The following is a 25583-nucleotide window of genomic DNA, read 5'->3' as shown; positions in this document are numbered from 1 at the left end:
AAATTTCCCACATTGGAACTGAAGTCATACATTCCCAGGTCATGTATAACAAAAGTTGTGGATGAGTCATAATCTCCTGCAACTGAAGTTTGGGAAGACCAGAGCCTTTTCTCCTACATTTTTAAATCCCTTTGTGGTTTTGCCCAATGTTTTTCTGCAATTTCCTCCAGTTCTTTATTACCCCCACTAAAAAACTCCATTCATCTGTTTTGATTCATGTCCCTCAGGTGCCTTACACAGGCCAGAGTTGAACTCTCTTATACAGTTTTGTTTTACTGCCTCCATGTTTCAATGAGTTTTTGCACACATTATATGAATGCCAGGAAATGGAAATTTCCACTGGTAGCAGAGCCTTCGACCGCCTGGCTTCTACTCTCTGGAACTCATTCCCTAAACCTCTCTGCCAATCCAATGCTCTCCGTGTTTAGAAATCTCCTCTAAACCTATCCTTTCATTCATGCTTGCAGTCACACCTCCTAATCTCTCCCTCAGTGTCCATTTCCTTCGCCTGTGAAGCACGTTGAGATATGTCTTCTTGTTAAAGGTGCTATATAAATACAGGTTATTGTTCTTGTAGCTATGTTGAAAGTGCAGTGGGGCAGAGGCCTATATTAACTTAAGATGCATGTATACCCAACATTTCTTGAATAGTGGAAAATTGTTACAAAAATTGTAAGGATTTTCAATCATTTTTTGTGGAGAAATTGTCTGCCATTGTAGATATATATTGGTACACTGTATTGTTACATGCAATTGTTAAATAGTTTTACAGCTGTTTATACAATTGACATGTTTGTCATGTTCATCACATAGGCACTCTTCACCCCCACCTACCCAGTTCACCCTGGCAATATCTCACCTTCCTTCCCAATACACACTGGCACTCTGTTCACCCTCCTCCCAGAGATCATGCTGGCACACTTCATCCCCTCCGTAATTCAAACTGGCATTCTTTTATACCACCATCCCCCATTTTATGTTAGCACTCTCTCTCCTCCCTCATTTTAATTTGGCATTCTTCCCCTTGCAGCAACCACAGTTCATGCTGGCACTCTCCCACCCACCCCCCTTCATTTCAAGCTGTCAAGCTGACCCTCTTCTCTTCCCTACCTCAGTCCATGCTTATGCTCTTCTCACTCTCCCCTCCAGTCAATGATGGACTTCCCCCTCCCCACCCCCACCCCCATCACGAGAATTCCTACCCACAGCATGAAGTGTCACTCTGTGCCAAGAGCAGTGGCAGCAGGTAGGAGTCAGGATTGGCATGAAGGACAGAGCTGGGAGTGATCCTGATGAGAGAGCTGGGAGTGGTGGTAATGTTCATCCGTGAACCTAAATAAGTGGACACTAGGGACGATTTTACATAGATGAGGAAAAGGGGGTGGAACCCCGTAACACTGGGTCTCCGCCACCGTTATAGTGTCTTGGGACTTCCGGGGATGGACTGCCTGCGCACATGACAGGCACAGGCAATGAGTAGCCATAGCAAAGAGTGGGAAGGAATGTTCCTGGCCTTTCTGCCTCAATGTTCTTTCCCAAAGTCAGAACGGTGTTCCATTCTAACCCCCCCTCCCTCACCCCACCAACTGTCTATCACTTTGCCCCCACCTCAGTGGGTCTGGTTTTCAAGTGGGACAAGACATATCCAGGAATGATAATGGAGACGTCTGGGATGTTGGCTGATAGACATGATTCTGTGAGCACAACTATGTCAGGCTGTTGCTTGACTAGTATTTGGGACAGCTCTCTCAGGTTCGACACCAGTCCCTAAATGAGGACTTTGCAGGTTTAACTGGGCTGAGATTTCCTGCAGTCTTGTCCTGCTCCAGCACAGACCTGGGTTATTGCTGATAGATCTGTATAATATTTCTCTTATGATGAACAGTGACATCTATTGAAAATATATACTTATGACAGCTTTTTTTAAAATGGAACTAGTCCTGATTTTCCCCTCTACTTGAATAATAGCTATACAAAGGGTGTAACCAATTGGAAAAATAAGCAGAGATCCATTAATTTCTGTCTATTTAGTGCCATTGAATTTGCTGGTTGGGTTTTGTATTGGTGCTAGAAGTGCCCACCAGTTTCCATATTAAAATTAGGTCTGACAATGTCATTTAATTTCCATGCAATTTCCTGGTGTTTGCTCCAGTTCTCAGACATTCACCTAGCCTTTCAAATAGGAGTCCCAAACTGCTGGGAGTATTCTATTTAAAGAGCTCCACACTAAGGTTTGTAATAGCATTTTGAGGTTATTCCTCAACCTCTTTATTTGTTTCTGTCCTGTTTTCATTTAGTTGGTCAGGAGGGTTTACGCCAACTGTTTTGGCACTGCCATTTTTCTTCTTTGCCTTTGATACTTGTACTTTGTGGGGGCTGAAATTCCTTGAGAATTTTGTCAGGCCAAGAGGGAAATTTATTACTTCCTTAAAATTACTTAACATTTTCAATTTGGTGCAGAATCCAGCAACTATCTTTAGTGTCCTAATTTTCAAGAGACTCAGATAGTGCCAATCACTTTCAGGCTTTAATGTTCTACAGAATTGCTGATAAGTGTCAACAAACAATGTTCTCCTGCCTTTGGGACTGAATTGGTCCCAACACCACCACTATTATAGTGTTTCCTGGGGATGGGGACTTGACAGAAACTAAGGAAAATCCCAAACAGAAGAAGGCCACGCTCCACATCCTCCATTTACTTGGCTGTCACAGTTGGGACAATTGAAGCACTGTCAATTCAGCAGATGTGCGATGGAGGGGGTTTGAAGTGCCCCACAGTGAAGGACTTACATCTTGTCCCAAATCCGAGAGATAGGTCATTAGAATGATCAGGGTGGGTAGCCCAGGCTTGTAAGAAAGCATCTTATGTGCCTGCGATGAAATGTTGATGGAATGTGGAGTAGCCCAAAACTGTTCCACTGGGGCATCCCGAAGCCCTTCCTAGGCTTAAGAAAATTGCTTCTAAGGGATTCATGCTGCATTTAAAAGAGGGTAATCAATCCCCTCCAAGGCCGATTACCTTTGTCTAAGAAGCTTGAAGGGCTTTTCATAGGGCCTCAATGAACTCATGCCGGCTCCCAGCTGGTGAGATTTCTATTGACGCCTTATAAGGTCCTAATGGGCTTAATTCCCTGGATAGCCTAGGGCCTCCCCTAGATGTGCCCCCTGGCGGGAACTGGTGGAAATCTCGACCACTTCCCCCCATCAGCATTTACTGGGCAGTTTACTAGCGTGGAATCTTGGCAAAACTGGACTCCTCCCAAAATTCCGGCCCATGTTAGGAGCTCAATTGAAATTTCAGGGTCAACATTTTTTTATATATATATAAAGCTAGCTGATCTACTGGAGAGTGTTTCTCACTCATAGTCTGCACTCTAGAAAATGGTTGTGGTTGGTCTATCCATTTTAGCCCAATGCCCAGATGCTCCCTGTGGGGAAGTGATCTAAATATATGTTGAGGTCAATCAGTATTTAATTACTGTTTGCTAAAGGAGGTTTTGCAGATTGCCAGGTTCTTGTACGTTTCTAGCTCTCGGTCCAAACTATACAGCACAGAGTAACTGCCTCTCTTCTTTATACATTTGACACTTTAAAGTGTACCATCTGGAGTATGTTGGATGGAGTGTGATGTGTGGAGTGTGCTGCAATGAATATGCGGATAGAGTGTGCCGGATGGAGTGCAACAGATGGCATGTAACAGATGCTCTTCAATCATTTACATAACTAGGTAGATATTATTGCGCTGGACATTTTTGTTCATTATTGAGAGTACTGTTCTACCCATGGATGAAGTGAGGAAGCTATGGACTTCTTTCATGGTACCTATCCTGAACATTTTTTTATGCTCTGTCATGTTAGTGGACCAAAATATTTCCCATTGGTAGCAGTAATAAGCTAGCTGGCAAAATAGTTGTTTTTATGCTATTGTTTTTGAGTTTTTTTTTAGCCCTACACAGGTCTCTGTGGTAAACCTACAGCGGACGGTATTTTAATGATATGTGCACATAAATATTCTAAATCTGTTTAAAATGTCATCACTGCAGATTTATGTTGCAATGAGCTGCAGTTAATTACAGGGAAGATGAATATTATATGTGCAAATACAAATTCCAGTCAGCATGATTCATCTAAATACGTACACGTGGTTACTGATTGGAATCATTCTTTACTGCTGAACCACCACAAGTAAGACTGTTTGATATCCGGGTTAGATTTAAAACACTTGTTTTTGGCAAATCCTCCCCCTTTCTCTTCTTCTCTTAGGAAGACAGTGCCTCATGCTGGGATGTGGTTAGATGGGCATCAACAGCCCTCTAGTACCTAGCCATAGTGGCCAGTTTTCATGTGGGAACCTAGACCATGAGTGGGTAGGCTACTCAAATATTAGCAAGACGACACAATCAAACCCAGTGCTGTTCTCACCTGGCATTATACATGCATGCATTTCAGCAGAAGTTAGTAGATGGTGATCAGAAGTGAGAACTTGAGCTGAATTTTGCCTCCCGAAGTGGAGGTCAGTTATGAGGACTTGTCTTGCGAACACACTTTCCCAGTGAGGAGCTTCACAGTCTGAGAGGACACATGGAGAAATCACAGGCTTTGTGGGGCCCACATTTTTACATTTGTACTGTAGCAACACCTGTAAAATCGACTTGTTAGCGTTACTACAGATAATTTAGCAGAGGCAAGGGATCAAAGCTGGGACCTTTCTGATCTGTATGCCTCAGTAGTGTATTGACCTGTCCATTAGCTGTGGAACAATCAGAAGAGCTTGCTAAACAACATCTTACACTATTTCAAAATCCCAAGTTTACAAAAGAATCAAAACATAATTCTAATTAAAGGGACACCTTCTTCATGAAAAATTATTAAATATATAATGCAATGGCACAAATACAATAAAGCACATCATTACATTAGTTGTCTGTAACAACATTGTGGCCAGAATGACACATTTTTAAAAAAATATTCGTTCCTGGGATGTGGGCGTCACTGGCAAGGCCAGCATTTATTGCCCATCCCTAATTGCCCTCGAGAAGGTGGTGGTGAGCCACCTTCTTGAAGCGCTGCAGTCCTTGTGGTGAAGGTACTCCCACAGTGCTGTTAGGGAGGGAGTTCCAGGATTTTGACCCAGCGACGATGAAGGATCGGCGATATACTTCCAAGTCAGGATGGTGTGTAACTTAGAGGGGAATTGCAGGTGGTGGTGTTCTCATGCACCCGCTGCCCTTGTCCTTCTAGGTGGTAGAGGTCACAGGTTTGGGAGGTGCTGCCGAAGGAGCCTTGGCGAGTTGCTGCAGTGCATCTTGTAGATGGTACACACTGCAGCCATGGTACGCTGGTGGTGGAAGGAGTGAAAGTTTAAGGTGGTGGATGGGGTGCCAATCAAGCGGGCTGCTTTGTCCTGGATGGTGTCGAGCTTCTTGAGTGTTGTTGGAGCTGCACTCATCCAGGCAAGTGGAGAGTATTCCATCACACTCCTGACTTGTGCCTTGTAGATGGTGGAAAGGCATTGGGGAGTCAAGAGGTGAGACACTCGTCACAGAATACCCAGCCTCTGGCCTGCTCTTGTTGCCACAGTATTTATGTGGCTGGTCCAGTTAAGTTTCTGGTCAATAGTGACCCCCAGGATGTTGATGGTGGAGGATTCAGCGATGGTAATGCTGTTGAATGTCAAGGGGTGGTGGTTAGACTCTCGCTTGTTGGAGATAGCCATTGCATGGCACTTATGTGGCGCAAATGTTACTTGCATCTTTCTGCCCTCCCCAAACAAAAGTTTGCCAAACACCCTTTCATAAAGACAAAGTTCCATTAAATAAAAGGAAATACAGGATTTCTATATTTTAGTCTGCAGCAGATTTAACACACAGCTCGTCAACATCAAACAGCGCGCTTTATTGTATGCTTCATTGCACCATAACAAAACTGACTAAACCAGGATGTGAAACAAAGCAATGTTGCTCAAGCATGATTATAACAGAGGGTGATCTTACACAGAACCCTCTTGAACAGTTTTGAGTTTCTGCTCTCATGTTTCAGTGAGTTTTGCATACATTATATGAATGCTAGGAAACATAAAACTTTCCACGTTGGTGCTGATGGCTTGCATTCCCAGGTCACTTATAGCAAATGTTAAATGAAGGGCAAAGCTACACTGCTTCAACAATGTGCCCTTAATCCAAGCTGAGAAAGGCACTCTCTGCACCATTATGATGTTGTCTTTCGACACAGATTTAGGGATGGCCAGCATTACATTGTCTAGCTGTCACGTTTTATTTTTTATTTATTCATTCAGGGGATGTGGGCGTTGCTGGCAAGGCCAGCATTCATTGCCCATCCCTAGTTGCCCTTGAGAAGGTGGTGGTGGTGAGCCGCCTTCTTGAACCACTGCATATTGTCATCTCCTGAATATAGATGGCCTGAACTATAACTTGAAGATGGGGGGGCAGTGCCTGGTTGTGCAGTTGATTAGCCCTAGTGTAACTACACCATAATACCAAGGTTATGCCATATTTCATAAACTGATTTTGACCAAAAACTAAATCTGAACTCTAGAATGCAGTAGAAGAGCTCTGCCAAAACAGGGTGAGGTTAAAGAACCACAAGGTTTCACCCTCATGCCATGGTACATGATAATACTACCTAATATTGTGATTCATGTCTTTAGAGCACTATTTTCCCTTTGAATGGTTTCAGAACAGTTCTTTTGTGTAGGTCTTGTCTCACACAATTTAGAAGCTATAAGGTTTGCATGATTTGCTCTTGTGGAGGTTATGTGACCAAAGTCAACAATTATTATAAATTGCATTTAGGTTTATCATACAGTAGTGTAGTGGTTATAGTGCTGGATTGGTAATCTAGAGGTTATTAGTTCAAATCCCACCATGCCAAGTTGTGGATTTCAATAAATCTGGTAATTCAGGAGCTAGTACCAGAACAACTGTTCATGAAAATTGCTGGATTGTGATATAATCCTAACTGGTTCACTAATGATCATGCCTACCTAGTCTGTAACTCTTAATGCCCACTGAAGTAGCCTAGCAACCGCTCAGCTGTACAAAAAATTACTACATAGACAACTAGGGATGGGCAATAAATATCACTTTTCCAGTGTTGTCCACATCCTGAGAACAAGAATTTCAAAGCGCTGATCAGGCTAAGATTACTTATCATATTTATTAACAATTTAAAGTATCATAGAGCAGAGATAATATTCATATACACACAACACAGCATGTGATCATAAAGTTAACTGCTCTCATAACTTTTCTTCAGTAGAAATATAGTAGATTCTCAGGCGTAGAAATTCGATGGCACCGCACTCTTTTTCAGGTGCAAAGAGGGCACCTAAACATCCAATATGGCAGGTGAGGCACGTGCACTCATTACCTGCTGGAAGTGTGCCAGCTGTCATATTGGTAAAGGCACAAAAAGAGGTGTCCAGGACCCATGCCTGAAATAGCCTTTAAGCTAGTTACATATGCAAAGAGGGAGCCTAAAACCCCTTTGCAAAATTGGGTTGCGCTGAATGCAGCCAGCAGGCACAAACTGAATGGATAGGCCTGAGGCACACCTGAAAATGGGCCTTGGGCCTCAATTACATGAGACCTAAATGACACCTGCTGGGCACCTCCAGGCAGCTCGTTGGTGAAGTACTGAGCCCAGGACTGAAGAATTTTAGCTATGAGGAAAGATTGGATAGGCTGGGGTTGTTTTCTTTGGAACAGAGGAGGCTGAGGGGAGACTTAATTGAAGTATATAAAATTATGAGGGGCCTAGATAGAGTGGATAGAAAGGACCTATTTCCCCTAGCAGAGAGGTCAATGACCAGGGGACATAGATTTAAAGTAATTGGTAGAAGTTTTAGAGAGGATTTGAGGAGAACTTTTTTTCACCCAGAGGGTGGTGGGGGTCTGGAACTCACGGCCTGAGAGGGTGGTAGAGGCAGAAACCCTCATTGCATTTAAAAAGTACTTGGATATGCACTTGAAGTGCCGTAACCTACAGCTGGAAAGTGGGATTAGGCCGGCTAGCACTTTTTTGGCTGGCACAGACACGATGTGCCGAATGGCCTCCTTCTGTGCCGTAAATTTCTATGATCCTATGATTTCTATTTCGGACTGCGGTATAGATTAGCAAAAGACTTGCTTTGATAGATCTGGATAACAATTAACAATGCTGGAGGATATACTGCAAACAAGTAAAAGCATTTCCTATTGCAAAACATTTAATCACACTCTTGGCTGCAACATTGACATCAATTCCAGAACGTCAGTCAAAATAACTGGCTAATCCTAGGGTTGGAGCAATTGCATAATGGCCCATATTTTCCGATCCCTACGGGTGTGTACGCACTGTGTACACACCCGTAGGGGCCTTGCAAGTGCTGGTTTCAGGCATGCGAAGTGCATGCGCTGAAAATCCACTCTATCAAGAATTGTCTTGACAGATCATCCGCCTGCCCTGGAGAAGGGCCTCTGTGGGTGGAGAGTTCCTCTTTTTGGAGACCCTCCGCCCGCAGAAAACCTTTAAAAATCTTACGCCTGGTAAAAGCAGGTGTAAGGCCTGCTTTTACCAGCAAAAGAGTTTAAAAAAGTTATTAAAAAAAAATTTCCACTCATTTATAATTTAAAAATACTTTTTAAAAAGGTAAGTTTATTTTTAGCCCTGTAAAAAACTTTAATTACTTTTTTCAAAATTTTTTATTTTTGTTTAAAATAGTTAATGTAATTTTAACTAATTTTAAAAATGTGATTTAAAAAAAAATTATTTAATGTTTTAATGTAGGAATGGAGGTTCCTATCAAAAAGACTGAGTTCGACTCAGGTAATTAAATTAATGAACTTTAATGAAATCAAACGAGTTTAAACTGGAAACTGCTAGGACACATCAATAACAGGTCTACTCTCCTTGAGGGCTCCACGAGGACTGATCCCCTGATCAGGAGAGTGACGTCATGGCGTCATGACGTTCTTCCCGCCATTGGAGCATCACGTGACTAACGGCATGACATCATCACGTGCTGTAAAGGTAACTAGGCATTGTACAGTCAAACAGTGTAATTAAAGGTACAGGCACAGACAGTAACTACATTGCTGTTAAAGGAATTATGTACAACCGCTCTGAGTCCTTTGGTGGCTCCGCCACATTAGTGTGTTTTTTGAGTGATCCCCATTCATACATTTGACAGGTCTAAGCTGAGATACCTGTCAAAAGTATGAAGGGGGATTCCCTTCTTCCATTGGTTCCCCATGGCCGTGATCCCAGGGACGCTTGCGAACTGCCTGCGCCCCTGGGATACCTGGGCCTCTGCGCGTGCGCACCAGGAGAGGCCCAGGAGTGGAAATGTCTGGACCTCCGGAGCCCTCAGGTAAGGGCGTAGATTTTTTCCAGATCAGAGGCATCAGCACACAGGAAGCCTCCGATCGGAAAATACGGGCCATTGTGTTGCTAGTGGACAAAAAGTGGGAAATGTGTCATGTGATGCATTCCCTCATTTGCATGGTGGCATAATATGCCTGCCCATTTGTAGTCGGGCTAATTATGTGCTTGCCCCCACTTAGGTTGCAATTTTTGATGAAGGCAAAACACGATGGGGACTCAATGTAACCAGCTTCTATCCTCCCGCCCACCAGATTTGCAGCCCCAATGGCAGATTTCCCACAGCATAAAATATGATGCTCCACTAATGCTGGTTCAGAAAATTATTGTATGTGTTTCAATGTCTGCATACAAGGGACAGAGTTCCAGGTGAAAACACTGGCCTAATCTACCTCATTCCACCCACTGAATTGTCCTGTGACAATCCACAAAGTTTGTGCACGAGTCCAAAGGAATGCATTTAACATCACAATAAAATGGATGCAAAATTGGCCATACATGATTGGCCTATTTTTCATTGAGATTATCACATGTTGTGACGCAGTTTTGAACACTATGAAATGAGCAATGCTTTTGTTGTAAGAACCCAGAAATAAGAACTCAATTTGAAATAAGCATTGATATTAACACAGCACTTGCCACTTTAACACAAGATTCTGCAATATTAAGGGACTAATTATATTTAAAATATATTTTTCACTAATTTTTATTTATTGGCCTGTCCTATGCAGTATTCCTTCGCTGTGAGGACAGGGTCTTCAGGCCTTTATCATTGCTGCTCCCAAATTGGCCATGAGGAAGTGTGACTTGATCATTGATAGTCCCACAAATGTCCTACCTCTACTTGGCATGTTCAATCTCCTGGCATGTCCATCATTGAAAGCATGTACATTTGAGTCTCACCATTCGATTGGCACATTCTGTTAATGTGTCAACCTGCTCTGCCACTTCAGCTATTACAGCACCATTTCAGTATTTCACGGAGTTGAAAATGCAATTTCCTGTATATTCAGCATCAAAGACACCACATTGGTTGTGGTGGTTGGAGGTCAATCATCTCAGCCCCAGGACATCACTGCAGGAGTTCCTCAGATCAGTGTCCTAGGACCAGCCATCTTCAGCTGCTTCATCAATGACCTTCCCTCCATCATAAGGTCAGAAGTGGGGATGTTTGCTGATGATTGCACAGTGTTCAGTGCCCTTCGCAACTCCTCAGATAATGAAGCAGTCCATGCCCGCATGCAGCAAGACCTGGATGACATTCAAGCTTGGGCAGATAAGTGGCAAGTAACATTTGTGCCACACAAGTGCCAGGCAATGACTGTCTCCAACAAGCGAGAGTCTAACCACCGCCCCTTGACATTCAACGGCATTACCATCGCTGAATCCTCCACCATCAACACCATTGACCAGAAACATAACTGGACCAGCCAGATAAATACTGTGGCAACAACAGCGGGTCAGAGGCTTGGTATTCTGCGGCGAGTGTCTCACCTCCTGACTCCCCAAAGCCTTTCCACCATTTACAAGGCACAAGTCAGGAGTGTGATGGAATACTCTCCACTTGCCTGGATCAGTGCAGCTCCAACAACACTCAAGAAGCTTGACACCATCCAGGACAAAGCAGTCTGCTTGATTGGCACCCCATCCACCTCCTTAAACATTCACACCCTGCACTTCCGGCGCACCGTGGCTGCAGTGTGTACCATCTACAAGATGCACTGCAGCAACTCGCCAAGGCTTTTTTGGCAGCACCTCCCATACCTGCAACCTCTACCACCTAGAAGGACAAGGGCAGCAGGCGCATGGAACACCATCACCTCCAAGTTACACAACATCCTGACTTGGAAATATATCGCCGTTCCTTCATTGTCGCTGGGTCAAAATCCTGTAATTCCCTCCCTAACAGCACTGTGGGAGTACCTTCACCACACAGACTGCAGCAGTTCAAGAAGGTGGCTCACCACCACCTTCTCAAGGGCAACTAGGGATGGGCAATATATGCTGGCCTTGTCAGCGACCCCCACATCCCAGGAACAAATTTTTAAAAATTAGACACCAGCAAGGAGATAGGGCAGCACGCAGTGTTGGTATCTATGGGTTGTGCTCCCTTGTTATCTTTTGCTACATTTTTTTGTTAATAGTCAAATCCTGTTTTCACACGTTATCTATTTGTAGAAACAAGCATTCCTTTTTCTGTAAATATTTTACTTGAGGGACAGTAGCACTTGTATGAAACCAATGGACCCAGTTACCACATGAGCTCAGTCTAGTATTAGAATAATACTTTAGAGGTGGCCAAACAGAGCACGTTGGTGCTTCCAATGTCAGCTTGTCCTGCTTGAGACTCCACACTGTTACCAAAACCATTTTTGGATGGGGAACCATTGAAAAAATATCTTTCCACTTCGAAGCAGAACAAATAAAGGTTCTGCATTGCTACAAAGACATAACACCAGGCTCTAAATGTCTAACAATTCTAGGAGGCGAATGGGATACCTGATTAAGATGAACCAATTTTTCATCCTTCAGATGGAAAACAATATTTTTCTCAGTAAATATCAATCATATAAAACAAATTTCATATCTACACCCACAGTATTTATTTCTGTAAACTCAGTCTAAGTGATTTCCACTTGGAGAAGGAAAGTGGTTGGCATGTGAAACAGTCCTTTCAATGTAAAATACTTCATGCAGGTAATGTGAAAGAATGGTAGATTTTTAATCTAGTGTTAAGAGGTATTCAGAGTTTTACAACTTTCTTTTCATGCAGACTGCCATTGCAAGCCTCCTCTCTCCTGAAGGAAACACGAACTGACAGGAATGCCAGCAAACAAATCGACTTGAAATCCATAAGATCAACATAGGAAGTGCCTATGATGGGAAAATTCAGTAATGGGCTGAGTGCAGGGCTTCCGGTTCTTGCTCAGTCTTTTACCAGAATATGACTGTATACCCCGTGCAGTTTTTGGCTCTCATCAATTTTCTCCCTTCCCCATGTAGCTTTAAAAAGCTGCTTGTGTACTTTCCCTGTATTATTAAAACTACAAACAGTCACGTGAAGTCCTTTCAATGGGTATGACAACATTGCAATTGTGGTTCTACTCTGCTAAGAATAAATCAGGCATGTTTCGTAGCTAATTATTATTCACAGTTAACTTCTCTGAAAAGCACCAGCCTTCTGGACAGGCCCATCGGAAGTATTTTAAAAGTGGCATGGCCCGTCACAGGCTCTCGCAGGGTGAGCTCTCCATTATCTCCACCGCAGAGTAACTGCACAGAGAATCCTGATCCTACCACTCCATGGCAAAGCACACTGTCCCGCCATGCTGCCTATTGCTACATGATTTTAAAGTGCACTGTTGATGTAGCTGTAGGTTTTCAGTGTCAGCTCAGATCTGGAAACAAAATTAATGGAAGTAAAAGTCGGGCGGCTTCTATTGGCTTTGCTGATTGCTGCCCTGCATGGTTGGACATGTTGAGTGTCGGGTCTACTGAGACTCCTAGGCATCTTTCATCTTCGTCCTTAACTATTTCAACATCATTCAATGAGCATGGGTCTGAAGTGACGGTGCTTACAGAAAGGCCCCGCAAGTTCTGGGTTTCCGCATGCGCTGCGCATGTGCGAAAACCCGGAACTTGCGATCTGTCAAGTTTCACTTGGGCAGATCCACCGCATCCGCTACAAAATCACTTTCACTGGCACAGTGTCGGGCTATTTGTCCAACTACTGCCCAGCGAATGCCCATGAAACACTGACGCCTGGTAAAAGCAGGCCTAAGGCCTTCTTTTACCAGCATAAGGGTTAAAATAAATGTTAAAATACATTTAAAAAAAATGATTTAAACATATACATACATTTAAAATTAGTTTAGGTGCATTTTGGCCCATTTTAAAATGTTTAAATATATTTTTCCTAAAATTTTATTTTAAATGCTTAATTAAAGGGCCTTTTAATTAATTTTGAACATGGGAACATTCATTTTTATTTAAGTGGTGTGCATTCTTATTTATTTGGGGATTTCTAATAGGACGCGACTGCTGCCAATGACATAAAGTAGTTGTGCATGTGCAGTTCCAATGGTTTCTTGGTTGTTCCTGCCGGACTTCGTAGGCAGCAGTCACTCTGATATAATAATGTGGTTGGCTCGTGAAATAAATCATCTTTGTAATTATTAGAAGTAAAGATACTTGTGGTTTCCAGTAATTTCTAACGCGTCTTTGGTCGCCGATGTGGTGATTTGATGGTGGGGAGCGGTTCGGCTCCGGGTTCTTCACGTGTAGCTCGGGGTGCTCGAGAAGTGAAAGCTCCTGGAGTTTGTCATCAATCAACATTCAATGAGCTTTAAATTTAAGTAATACTAGACATGGCTGATAATGGTTTAATGTTAAATATTACCAACAATAGGGAGGGGGTGGGGAAAAGGGATCGCTGCTGCCGAACTGAGCCGAGAGAGAAAGTTAACAGTTATGCGCTGCCGAACTGAACCGAAAAGAAAATTAAACTTAAAATTTGTATTGGTGTTTCTATCGGCTTATGTTGAATTTCTATCAGTTTATGTTGAATTGGTGTTTCTTGTGTTGAATTGGTGTCTCTATTGGATTAATGAAAGTTATGAAAGTTGACATTTATGTGCAGCTTTTGGTAGCTTCCGGTTTGTTGGCAGCAGTCACTCCATTTCTAATATGCTAATGGGGATTCCGTACATAAATGGAGTCCCCATAAGCATCACAGGAATCCCCCTTTTAGATTGGTTGGCCTGGCCCACGTGATCCCAGGGACTCTTGCGAACCGCATGCGCTCCTGGGATCCGTGGGCCTATACGCAGGCGTACGCCTGCAGGCCCAGGGCCCGAGTCTGAAGCTCCGGAGACACCGGGTAAGTTCGGATTTTTTTTCCCGTTCGGAGGCGTATTCTTCTGGTATGCCTCCGACCGCAAATTCAGGGCCATTGTCTGTTGCCGCTATTTCCTTCCTATTTGCAGTACAGGAATCCCGCCCCAACCGCGGTTTTACTAACCACGGGGGTTTTCAGGGACGTATCCCCCGCGGTTGGGGAGGGATTCCTGTACTTTACGCTTCTCCACATTGTTCTGCTCACATACACATTTTGACTAATTCATTTTGTAATTTCTGAATTGTTTCCTCCAGTTCCAATGCGTAAATATGACCAATTTGTATTGAGCTTTATGAATCCAAGTCATTGATGTAAATTAGAAACAGTTGTGGTTCAGACACTGAGCTCTGGGCACCACACTTAGTACATCGCCGCCGGCCCCCTCCTCCCCCCACTTTGTCATAAATCCTCTAACAAGTACTTGTTGTTTTCTAATTCTCAGGCAATTTCTTATCCATTCACCAAGATTTACCCTGGATTCCCATAGCTTTCAGCCTTTCGTGTGGACATTTATCAAAAGCCTTTTGGAAGCCAAGGTACACAATGTGATGGGGCTTTCCACAGTCCAATTGAGTTATCACTTTCTCAAAGAAGCCAAGGAGGCAGGTCAGGCAGGGTCTTACCTTTCTGAATCCATATTAACTGCTGTTTACTAGGTTATTATTGTACAGACAATCCTCAAGCTTACTCCTGATAATCAATTCTATTATTTTACATGACTAATAGATTTGCTGTTGTCTGTGTCTATTTTTAAGCCCTTTTTTAAAATGGACACCATATCAGCCTGTTTTCAATCTACTGGTGGCCCTTCCCCCCCAGTGCCTAGTGTGCAGTGAATGTCCCCCCATGTCTCCTTTAGTACTCTGGGATAATTACCACAAACCCCTGAGAATTTATTAGTTGTAAGACCTTTTAGCCTGTCTAGCACTTCCAACTTATTCCACTGTGTTTTGCTGAAATATAAATGAAACCAAATTAGTATCCCAGAAATAATTCAAACCCTTCTTCCAAACGCCCAGTTAATAAAGTATTTCTTAGCAGGTGTTTAAAAGCAGTCAGATTTAAGAGGCGGCGTAGAGGTTGTGGACTGTGATGGTGTCAAAAGCAATCATTGGGATTCCGATGTGTGACTGTTTGTATCCAAAATAAAATGCTCTCCAGCCTACAAAATCCTTTACCCTGACGGACACTGCTATCCCTGGAATGCTTATCCTCAACAGCACAGTAAAGACAACTGGAGATTAACAGTTTTGGCAGAAATTTCTGTTTGTCTCTTTTACTATTGATATATATATATAGATTGTATGATACATGCACTATTCTGGGAGTGGCTTTACTCTACCATCTGATGTTGAAAGGTTCTCCAGTGATATATACAGTACTGTAGTTTACTCCAGCCTATGATCTTGGACACCTTTATCCTGGCACAAACTGCCACCTACTGGAAAGATGGAGCACAACGTTAAGTAGCATTAAACATTCTGAAGGAAAATTGTAGATTTCAAATAAATGCCTCAACAAACTCTCCCCAGATATGCAGTTTCTAGAGCTAATTCATTTTAGCATTTCAGCTAAATATTAAAATGAAGGGAATACTTTTCGTTTACTGGGATAACTGTTAAAAAAGACTTACATTTATGTTGCACTTTATCATATCTCTGACAAGTCTCAAAAGTGGGGGTTTAACTCCCGGACGGGAAGCTGCTGGGTGAGTGGGCAGTCCGCCCGGGAGGAACAGCCGATTTTAACAACCGGGCCTCATTTAAACCCCTGCTCCACCTGGCCCCACATGGAAAGTTTTTTTTTAAGTTTGAAAAAGCTTACTTGTTTGGCCCTCTTCTGGCCCCGCATCCTGATACTGCCGTCTTTACTCGGCTGAAAGTGTCACCAGACCCCCGATCTGCATAGTTAAAGAAAGACCCCACCAGCTGCAGGCAGGTGCCTTACCGCCTGCTCAGAAGAGCGGGTTAAAATAGAACGCAGCAGGAACACAATGGAAAAGGATGTCAGCGGGTAAGGCTCCCAGTTCAGGGTTCCAACACTGGTTGGACTTATTCCTGGAGGTTTGGTCACATGACATTCATTTGTTTAACATTGTACAGCAGAAATGAATGGCCTACCTTTAAATGTCCATTATATTTACTTTCCTCATTTGGGTGCTGGTCATTAGAAGTTGGTGTCACTGTGATATACCTGACCTGAGAGTGGCTGATGCTGGCACTGGATGAAAGTGCTTCTCTCCTTAGCACTAACAGCTTCCACCTTTCACAAGGTTCACAAAAAAAATTATATGTGTAGGCTGTTGTAATTTACCAGTTTATTATTGTTTCATCTTCCTTTATACAGACTTTATTTTGTGATCTGTGCCACTTTCAAGGAATAAAAAGTCTGTGACATAATGTAATATGGTTTTATATATAATTATTACTATGCACATCGGCTATAGTTGTTTGATTTACATTGAATCTGATGGCTTGGCTTGTCTTCACCACTGACAGAAAGTGAGGAAATAAGCCATTAAAATGTACCCTGCTGTGGACTTCTTCCAAACTGCATCACAGGTTGAGTGGTGTTTTCATTAGTGTTACAAAACATAGAAACAAATGTCTAGATGCTACGAAGTTTGATGATTTTGATAAACCTTACTTGAGATGGGCATTGACACTGACCAACAGATACCCAATTTAGTATAAATTCATACGAGCCCCATGGTCTAGGTTTGGCTTATTTTCATCGGAGCACCTCAGTCACAGCTTTAGATTTGTGAGTGTGGTGAGGTAGGAAAGTACTCTGCATCCTTGCAGGAATTACTTTTGCTGCAGCTGAGCATATCTTTAGGAAATGCAGACACGAGATAATACATGAAGCAGAATAACAACTAACAGTTGTTTCATGTTTTAACACTTCTTTTCCAACTTTCTTTTACAACGTACACTAAATTCTCTCATTGTATTTGGCAGCTGCAACAGAGAAGAATGTGTGTGGGGGTATACAAGTTAGTTGCTTTAATCGAATAAAAGCTTTCTTCCTCTTGCATGAGAGGACACTTGAAACTCTCTAATTGTACAATTAAAAAAAAATTATTGTTACATAAAGTGTGTGGGAGGCCTGAACCTGAACAAAGTACAGGTAGACTATCCTTTATCCGAAAACCTCGGGACCAGCCGTGTTTCGGTTTTCGGAAAATTTCGGATTTCAGAAGGTATTTTATAAGACTGGGAAATTTGTCGAGGGTGGGGGTCGGCGGGGGTCGGGGGTCGGCAGGGAGGTCGGGGGTCGGCGGAGGTCGGGGGTCGGCGGGGGTCGGGGTCGGCGGGGGGTCGGGGTCGGGGTCGGCGGGGGTCGGGGTCGTGCGCACGACTTACGCTGAACGAAACCTTTCGGTTTTCAGAGGATTTCGGTTTTCGGAAGTGCGGATAAAGGATACACTAGCCCTTATCCGAAAGGGTGGGGGGTCGGCGGGGGGTCAGGGTCGTGCGCACGACTTACGCTGAACAAAAAAACCTTCGGTTTTTAGAGGGTTTCGGTTTTCGGAAGTTCGGATAAAGGGTAGTCTACCTGTACTTTACTTTTCTCCCGGGTTGCTGGCAGCAGCACCCAAGGGATTGATTGTCCATTCTGGGAAACTGCTGGACAATCGGGGAGGGTTGACAACCCTACTCCTAGCTGATTTTAACTGCATGTTTGCCCAGTTTCCACCGGGCGAGTAGGGTTAAAAATCGGCCCTTATGTCAGCATTCATGATTAGATTGGATAGGTGGATTATGGAAAGGGGGATGAAGGGATATGGGAACAAGTTATGCAAACATGATTAGGACTATTTGGTCATGTGGATGGCAAATGCCAACACAGACCGGTCTGTTTCCATGTATGTATGCACACATTGCCAAGCACACTATTGTGAAAGTGTTGAATGATGCTGATGTATGCATCTGGACATCTAAACTGTATTAGGAGCCACAATAGACTTAGGGGTCGATTTTAACTCAGGTGCGGGGAATTGGCAGGTTCCCCGAATTTAGTGATTCCGACACGATTCTAAATGGGTCTGTGAGACTAATGCAATTTTAACTCAATTGGCCAATTGATTTCCAGCATGTGGGAAGCCTTGACAATTGAGTATTTCCAGTCAGAAAGTCGCAGACTATGACATCATCATTGCTGCTGCTTCTAAGGTCCACAGCAAGCCTTGCTTCCTCTGCAGGCTCCCAAACTTAACCATTAAGATGGCACAGGAGCCTGCAGGAGCAACGGTCAGCAGGAGGGCCAGATCTGCCCCCAAATTTGATGAGGCTTCACTCCTGGCATTACTGGATGGTGCTAGGGCCCACAGGGAGGCCCTGTTCCCTTCTTCAAGAGGCCTCTCAGTCAGACCAAGGCTGTGTGGCTACAGGTGGCAGGTCAAGTCAACTCCTTGGGGCTCACACGAAGAACGTGGTTGCAGTGCAGGAAAAGAGAGCTCAAAATAAAAGAGAACAAGCGAAGACAGGAGGAGGGCGACCATCAGTAGCCCACCTCACCCCCTGGGAGGAGGCGATCCTGGAGATCGTAGGACTGGAGGATGAGGCGCAAGTGGGGGATGGACAGACGGGTGCATCACAGCAAGCTGGTGGCAGAATAGTTTTCCATCTCTCTCATTGACATTGCATAAGTCGCTGATAATGATTCTGAAGCTATAACACATGGACCTATGATCATATGCAATGTGCATGTAACCTTGACCTCACATCTCCAACTCTTTCCTTCACTCCCCCACAGGACCATCGAGAACCCCCATCCCTATTGTCCAGGAGGAAGAGCCTGAGCTTCCAGACTCCTCAGAGGAATCTGCAACTTCTGAGGGCGCAGCGTCAGCAGAATTCAGCGCACCCAGCACCAGCGCAGACACTCACACCTCGGTGGGACCTTCGGGACATAGAGTAGTGTTGTCACCTGGTGTATCACAGCTCAAAAGTGAGCATCAGCAGATTGTGGAGACAGGGACAGCAGTGGAGAGTGCTAGTCGGAGGGCGCAGGACTCTGCCAGCTCGGCTCAGCTGCATATCGACCCTCTGCCTCTGGATCCATCCATAAGATCAGCGGGGTTGGAACTCCAGGAACAGATGCAGGAGTCTCTGGCAGATTTTGTGTCCAGGGTCGATGTGAGTGTGGAGCGAATGGAGGAGTCCATAGCGAACATGAGCAGAGCCTTTGTGGAGTCATTGGCGCATGAACGCATCACCATAGAAAGGATGGCAACCTCCATGGAGGAGATAAGTCGCCAGGGTATGGAAAACATGGTGAGTGCTCATAATAGAATGACATCTCTTGAGGAGCGATGGGCATCTATTGAACAGAGAAACCAGACCTTCATGGAAGTCCCTCCGAGTAGGACTGCCAGTGCAGATACGGGTCCCCATGGCCCCCTGGTGTGCAGCAAAGTGCTCTCAAGCCACTTCCAAGCACTGGCCCCTTCTGGCCTGTGCAGCTTCAGGTGGGTGAGCAGCAGCCTGGCGCTCCTGTTGCTGCTGCTGTTGTTCCTGGTTCTGCTGGTGCCGCGGCTGGTGTTCGAGCTCACCTAATGCCCAGAAGGGAAGGAAATAAATGGCTCCCATGCTTCTGGTGTATGACTCCGTTGAGGAAGCGCTGAGTGAGGGTGGCGAGAGGGGTTTCCCAGGAGGTCACACTGGAGATGTGTGTGAGGCTCCAACCTTCCACAGGTGTGGCTAGGCCTGGTAAAAGTTGCCCCAGGCCTGAGACAACAAAGTCATGCCACCTGCAAATGATGGCTGATCAAATATCCTCTTTAATGTTGGACCTGCAGCTGATAGTCAACAAGCCAATAGTGTTCACGCCAGGTTTCACAGGCGTCATCCCCACCAGGCATGTTTTATGTGGGAAAAGAGTTAAACAGGCAAAGGCCTGTTAAAATGGGATTATGAAGGCCAATTAATGCTGTTTAAGGGCCCTAAAGACCAGTCCCACTTGTTGCAGGCGGGACTGATTCGGGTCAATCAGACACACCTAGGTTAAAATGGCGTGGAGGCGGGAACCAGGCTGGGGGGGGTCCCGACCCCCAGTGTGGTGTATGTGCCTTTAAGAGCCCCAGGTGTGCGTAATGCCAGTAATTGCCACTTGGGCTATATAAGCCTGTGTATTGTGTATATCCTTTAGAACCCCCCCCAGACTTGCTTAGTAAATACCTTTGAACCAACTCCTGTCTTCAGTGTCTTTATCTACACACGGACACTACAGTGGCGACGAAGTGGAAACGGACTTACCTGCAATTCGGCAGCACCTCAAGGACATCGATTCCTCCAGCGTCCAGAAGACTCAAGGAAGTAATAGAAACTGTGGTTTCACCAGCTGGCCAAGCTGGTGGCAGGTACTGCGCTAATCCTTCCTGGGCTCCAGCGGCGGGCTCTACAACTGAGACAGGCAGCGAAATCGGAGGCAAGCAATAACGGACTGGGAGGGTGCACTCGGGAGACGGCCGGCGCGGCAAGCAGGTCAGCATTTAGTCCTCCGTCGGGAACGAGTCTCCAACAGTGAATAAACGGAAACCACAGTAAGACAGCATTGTTATCGGTAGCAGCGGCGGGAAAGCGCAGGAAGCGCCATGTCGTTGCTACAGAGAGAAAAAAAAAAGCGCGGGAAGAGCCATATTTTTTTTGAAATGCCTAACTCTGGCAATATTGATGCTTTTGATAATGAAACAGAGCCTAACTTTGGCAATATTGATGTTTTTGATAACAAGATAGAGGATTGGACCACATATGTAGAAAGAGTGGAGGTGTTTTGCACCGCAAATGGAATAGAAGATGAAAAAAAAGCTTCAGTGCTTCTGGATCTAATGGGCGCAGAAACATACAAGCTGTTACGCAACTTAATCACTCCAGCCGAACCGATGGACAAGAATTTTGAGGAGATTGTTGATACCCTACACTGCCAATTCGAGGCAGGACTGGCAGATTCTCTGCAAGACAAATTCATCTGCGATCCCCTAAATGTAAAAACACAAAAAAAGGTATCTTCTGGAAAAGATTTAACACTGGACAAGGCTTTCAGTGCAATAGGAGCGGCAAAGATACAGCAAAGGCCACAGGACTTCGGCACCCATGAAATGACACGGGGTTTCAAGAGATGTTATCGCTGCGGCAGATCCAACCATGACCAGAGGGATTGCTGGTTCAAAGAAAAAGCATGCAGGCGATGCGGAAAGATGGGACACATTCCACGTGTATGCCGATCTGAAAATAAAAAATCCACTAACTGGAAGAGAATCAATAAGGAAAAGCACAGAAAGGTACAAATGATGATGGACAGTAGCTCCAAAGACCAGAAGAGCGATAGCGACTCCGGGAACAAGAGACTAAGCTCTCTCAAATTACATAATGTAATTGCCAATGAAGATTACCAGACCATTTGGGTTACCCTCATAATAGCAGGGTCCCCAGTTAAAATGGAGCTAGATACAGGATCAGCTCTAACTGTAATAAATCGACGAGATTACGAGAGGCTATTTTCGCATGTACCTCTAAAAGACACATCCATTATCTTAAAAACATATACGGGGCAGAAAGTATACCCCAAAGGAAAAATAAAGGTGCCTGTGGTATACAACGGCAAAGAAATACAAAAGTTGTATTTATACATTCTACAAGATGGTGGTCCACCGTTGTTGGGACGTGAATGGATAAGGAAGATACGTTTAGACTGGCACTCCATTCAGGCACTGACGGTGACCAGTAAGGAAAAAAACAATGATGACATCATACCTGAACGATTAAAAGACATCTTGGCCAACGCCAAAGAAGTGTTTCAAGAAAAACTAGGAACCTTGAAAGGCATCACCGCCTCGATAAAAGTGGAAGATGCAGCAATTCCAAAATTTTTTAAGGCAAGACCGGTGCCATACGCAATACGTCCGGCAGTCGAGGCAGAGCTGGAGAATTTGGAAAAGGCAGGCGTATTATCCAAAATAGATTGGAGCGAATGGGCAACACCCATCGTTCCAGTCATGAAAAAAGCATTGAAAAATAACTCTGAGGAACAGAGAAAAATTCGCATCTGTGGGGACTTTAAGGTGACTGTAAACCCGGTCCTTCACACGGTACAGTATCCTCTTCCGAGGATAGAAGATATTTTCGCCTCACTATCCGGAGGAAAACGTTTCACAAAAATTGACTTGGCACAGGCATATCTACAGATGGAGGTTGAGGAGACCTCTAAAAAGTATCTCACAATAAACACACACAAAGGCCTGTACCAGTACAATCGACTGGTTTTTGGAGTAGCATCAGCTCCAGCTATCTGGCAAAGAGCTATGGAGCAAGTCCTGCAAGGGATTCCGGGGACTCAGTGCTACCTAGACGACATCCTTATAACAGGAGAAAATGACAACGAGCACCTTGCCAATTTGGAGCAGGTGCTCACTAGGCTGAAAGAACGGGGCCTACGAGCAAATCGCCCCAAGTGCGAATTTTTCCAAAATCAGATATCATATTGTGGCCACATAATTAATAAGGAAGGGTTGCATAAGTCACCTGAAAAAATTGAAGCAGTTATAAAAGCCCCAGCACCTGAAAATGTTTCACAATTGAGGTCATTCCTGGGATTAATAAATTACTATCATAAATTTTTACCGAACTTATCAACTATTCTACACCCTCTTAATGATCTTCTACGCACAGGGGTGATTTGGAAATGGAACGAAGACTGTAAACGTGCCTTCCATAAATGTAAAGACTTAATCACATCTGGGAAAGTTTTGGCTCATTACAACCCATCACTACCAATCAGACTGGCGTGCGATGCATCCCCTTACGGCATAGGAGCGGTATTGTCCCATAGATTCCCTGATGGCTCGGAACGGCCGATAGCTTTTGCGTCACGCTCATTGAACTCAGCTGAGCGTAACTATTCCCAGATAGACAGGGAAGCACTCAGCCTGGTATGGGGAGTGAAGAAATTCAACCATTACCTACACGGACAAAAATTTACCTTGCTGACTGACCATCAACCCCTCATCTCCATATTCAACCCTAAGAAAGGTGTCCCCATTATGACGGCACAAAGACTACAGAGGTGGTCCCTTTTTCTAGGGGCACACCAATACAACATTGAATACAAAGGGTCAAAACAGCATGGGAATGCTGACGGTTTATCGCGCCTGCCGTTGCCAACGATAGAAGAGGCACCTACAATAGACCCAGTAGAGATATTCCACTCTACCATAGTGGAATGTCTACCGGTGACAAATTCTGCCATTGAAAGGGAGACAAGAAATGACCCTACTCTCTCACGGGTCTACGATTTAACAATGAAGGGATGGCCAGCACATGGCGAACCACTGTTGCCAGCATTCTCGCAAAGAAGAGAACAGCTGTCAGTGTGCCGAGGAACCTTGATGTGTGGATCCAGAGTGGTGATTCCACCCAAACTCCAGGATAAAGTGCTAAAGGAGCTTCACGAAGGGCATCTGGGTGGAGTGAAAATGAAGAACCTAGCTAGGGCGTTTGTATGGTGGCCAGGTATCGATGGAGACATCGAAGACATGACCAAGAGCTGCCTAGGATGCCAGAAGGTCCAAAATGCTCCGCCACAGGCCCCTCTACATCCATGGGAGTGGCCCTCATCTCCCTGGCAAAGGGTGCACATCGACTTTGCTGGTCCATTTATGGACTCAATGTTCTTAATCGCAGTTGATGCACACTCCAAGTGGCCGGAGGTAATAAAGATGTCCTCCACCACCACGGAAAAAACCATCACAGTATTAAGGACCATATTTGCCAGGAGTGGGCTGCCGGAACAGATATGTTCTGATAATGGACCACAATTTGTGTCCGAAGAATTCAGAAAGTTCTTAAAGAACAATGGGGTAAAGCACTACACGTCCGCCCCATACCATCCCGCCACCAATGGATTGGCTGAAAGGTTTGTCCAGACCTTTAAGAAGGCCATAAAGGCCATGGGTAATGAAGACATAAAACTTCAGCACAAGGTGGATAACTTCTTATTTGCATATAGGAATGCAACACATATGGTTACAAACCAAACTCCCGCCATGATGTTCTACAATAGAAACCTAAGATGCCGGCTGGATTTGGTCAAGCCCAACATCCGAAGGGACGTGGAGAACCGGCAGTTTCAGGGCATGAATGAAAGGCCAACTAGGGCCTTCCAGATAGGCCAACCGGTTTTGGCCCGGGACTACCGTACTGAGAAATGGCAGCCTGGAACTATCTGCACACGACTAGGACCACTGATGTATACCGTGGACATCGGAGAAAGCATAATAAGGCGCCATGCTGACCAAATCATCAAGTCATCCGAAAAGGGACAACCTACACCACCACGCTATACATCTAACGATGAAGTAGAGATACCCATATCTACCTCCGATCCGGTGATACTGGAACCCGATGAACCCGACACTGGCCTTCAAGCCGAATCAGCCTTGCCAGAAGAACCTACTACACCACCAGAAACTACTACACCCCCAAGGCGTTATCCGGACCGAGTCAGGAAGCCTCCTGAGAGACTAACTTATAATTAATTAATACAGCAATGTAAATTATTTTGCATATAACATGTAATTAATAATTACTTAAAATATGATGTACTAGTTAGCTAGAAGGGGAGGAATTGTGGTGTATGTGCCTTTAAGAGCCCCAGGTGTGCGTAATGCCGGTAATTGCCACTTGGGCTATATAAGCCTGTGTATTGTGTATATCCTTTAGAACCCCCCCCAGACTTGCTTAGTAAATACCTTTGAACCAACTCCTGTCTGCAGTGTCTTTATCTACACACGGACACTACACCCAGGTTTTGCGATTTTAACCCCCCGCCCGCCTCACGGCCCAATGAAAATCGAGGCCTACAGTCTGTACATAACTGAAGGTCTGAAAGAGTGGGTGAAGTTTTACGCTCTGTCCATTGCTGCCACATTTATAGGTTTTTCCTGGACTGTACCTGGGCCTGAAGCTTTATTTATTATTATCTACATGATAGTCTTTCAAACTTAGGTGACCAGCCTATGCTATTGGAAACTGTCCAATGCGTTTGAAAGACTCCCAATGCCACTCTGTGATAACAATATTGACAAAACACAGGATCTGACTGCAGTGCCCAAACACAATGAGCTTCTAATGGAATTATTTTTAAAGATGCTGTTTACACTGCTACATCTAAGGCCATTTATTTTGACAATTAATGGCACCAAGACTGCTTTGATGAGCGTGACCTGGAAATCAAAGCATTCATTACTAGCTGAAGGCTCTTAGTTTTAAGGTGGTTGGTTGATGAGCATTCCATCAATAAGAAA

The 25583-nt window shown here is 44.4% G+C and overlaps 1 protein-coding gene across 6 annotated transcripts in view; it reads right to left on the bottom strand.

Annotated features, from left to right (window-relative positions):
• LOC147107592 (uncharacterized) overlaps positions 1–20358 on the bottom strand; it is a 107524-nt gene extending 87166 nt beyond the window's left edge. For 5 of the 6 annotated variants that reach the window (XR_015080838.1, XM_086006752.1, XM_086006750.1 and 2 more), the window contains exons 1-3: positions 16103–20358; positions 15621–15719; positions 4423–4569 (exon numbers count right to left, since the gene is read on the bottom strand). The gene's annotated coding sequence lies outside the window, so the exon portion shown is untranslated. The remainder of the gene's footprint in view (positions 1–4422; positions 4570–15620; positions 15720–16102) is intronic. The other variant, XR_015080837.1, reaches the window with a different exon arrangement.
• Positions 20359–25583: the final 5225 nt, after the last annotated feature.

Source organism: Somniosus microcephalus, chromosome 14 (genome assembly GCF_052327205.1).
Source record: "Somniosus microcephalus isolate GS21.2 chromosome 14, FLI_Smic_1.0, whole genome shotgun sequence".
Taxonomy (NCBI): Eukaryota; Metazoa; Chordata; class Chondrichthyes; order Squaliformes; family Somniosidae; genus Somniosus; species Somniosus microcephalus.
This window is presented reverse-complemented; position numbering and strand designations above follow the sequence as displayed.